Source organism: Phascolarctos cinereus, unplaced genomic scaffold (genome assembly GCF_003287225.1).
Source record: "Phascolarctos cinereus isolate Bilbo 61053 unplaced genomic scaffold, phaCin_HiC Scaffold_4;HRSCAF=312, whole genome shotgun sequence".
In the NCBI taxonomy this organism is placed as follows: domain Eukaryota; kingdom Metazoa; phylum Chordata; class Mammalia; order Diprotodontia; family Phascolarctidae; genus Phascolarctos; species Phascolarctos cinereus.
Window position 1 is genome coordinate 687,300,577 of NW_027555847.1, and position 1,904 is coordinate 687,302,480.

Here is a 1,904-nt window from a genome sequence, read left to right on the forward strand (position 1 = left end):
TGGTGACTGGGAGGATGGATTCTTCATACAGCAACATCAGGGCTCTTGGGTATAGTGAAGGAAAGAAGAAGGAAGGAAATAAGCATTTTTAAATGTTTAATATGTGACAGATACCATGTTAAGTGCTATAGATACAAATATAAACAGAATGAAAGACAGTCTTTGCCCTCAATGAGTTTCCATTCTTTATTTTTTGTCAATATCCAGCTTTATTGGCATCTAGTTCTCTGTGAATTTCGGAAGCGTAGAAAACAATAGTAAAGGAACCAGTCACAACAAGGTAAGCTGGCTGGTGGGATCAGTTTGGGGGTCAGTGATGGGTTAGGAGCTCCTCTTGGAAGGGAGGATGGTGTCTAGTTCATGGACGCCATCTTTGTTGATAATCCTGATGCTGAAGGATGGTAGGTTCAGGATGAAGCATATCTGGAGCTCCTCCAGACCTTTCTCCAGGAACTCTCCTGCCTCCGCACATGTGATACTTGATTTGTGATAATGATCTAGGGTGCTGAGGGCCAAGAAGGCACCATAACCGTGGGCTGGAAATAGAGATTTGGCTAGAGCTGCCAGGTAGTCCATATAGTACAGTGTGGGTCCTTCATGCTCATGATACCCAGCCAACCAGAGGTTGACATGGTATGGGGTCCCATTCCAGAGGTAGTCAGTGAGATTTCAACATGTGAAGTTAGCTGCTACTGTGGGAGACAATTCATACCCATTGCATATCTTGTAGAGCTGTATGTTTTTCTGAATGTATTCAGCAATCTGCACTGTGTCTCCAGCCTCTTCAACACACAGAAGTAAGATCTTCTCACTCATCTTAAGCAGCTTGTTATGATCGTCCTTCATCTGGATGATGTTGCTGGTGGCCATGTGGTCGGAAGCCACCAAGATATAGGCTCCTGGATGCTGATAAGGTACTCCATGGTGGGCAATGGGACAGGACTGGTCAAAGCTCAGGCTGAGCCTGTCTGTGGTTCCTTCTCACTGCCGGCTCACTGCTGAAGGGGAAGTGGCACCCATGAGTTTCCATTTTTAGGGGGAAGGACATACAAAAAGGAACCAATAAGCTGAGGTTAATGTGGGAGATGAGGGTTGAGGATGATGGCAATCCAGCACTGGGGCATTATTTTGAAGTCTAAAAAGTCAGGGGCAGGAGAGAAGAATGAAGGCAGGCTTAGCCTCAGTTCTTCCACAAAATGGAGACTAGGAAGAACTCATCAATGGGAAAAAAGTGGGTGGCCTGGTGGAAGAATATTCTAATACTTGTAATGAGCAGGGGTGGTAGGTTGTTCCGGGACAATTCAAACCATATAGATATGTTAAACAGTTTTCTAATCAGTCATTTTCATATTACCAGCTATGCACTATCACATCTCTCCAAATTTGAACTTCCTCTGAATTTCATGTTCAGTCATATCCACAGTCAACCACCTTAGTCAACAGTGGCCAGCACAGCCACACTAGTAGACCTCTGGACATTTCAAACTCACAAATTTGCTTCCAAGCCTAAATACATTCATTCATCTAGGGGTTACTACTCAGGAAAGGAAACTCAAAAGATGTTAGAGGCTGTTGGGGCCCCAGGTATAAGTTTGCCTGGTTGAGTCCATATTCCTCATGGGGAGCATGGATAGGGTTGCCATGACTCTGGGGTAGAGAAGGACTCACCTTTCTCCACTCCTCACTGGAATCACGTTATGCTTAGAGTAAGAGACAGAGGTAGGTGGGAAGGTGGTGGTGATGGTGGCCCATCCTTTTATTCTTTACTGAATCATTGAGTCTTCTGTCTCATCAGTTAGGGGAGTCAGTCATCTCACAGTTGTAAGGCTGTCAGTGATGACATCCTCCATAGGAAGCAGTCCCCAAAACTCTCACAAAGTTGACTGGAACCAGGAAGAGCAGTT

The 1,904-nt window shown here is 45.1% G+C and overlaps 1 pseudogene; it reads right to left on the reverse strand.

The window, feature by feature from the left end:
* Positions 1-321: 321 nt before the first annotated feature.
* On the reverse strand, positions 322-923 carry LOC110220325 (proteasome subunit beta type-2 pseudogene; annotated as a pseudogene).
* Positions 924-1,904: the final 981 nt, after the last annotated feature.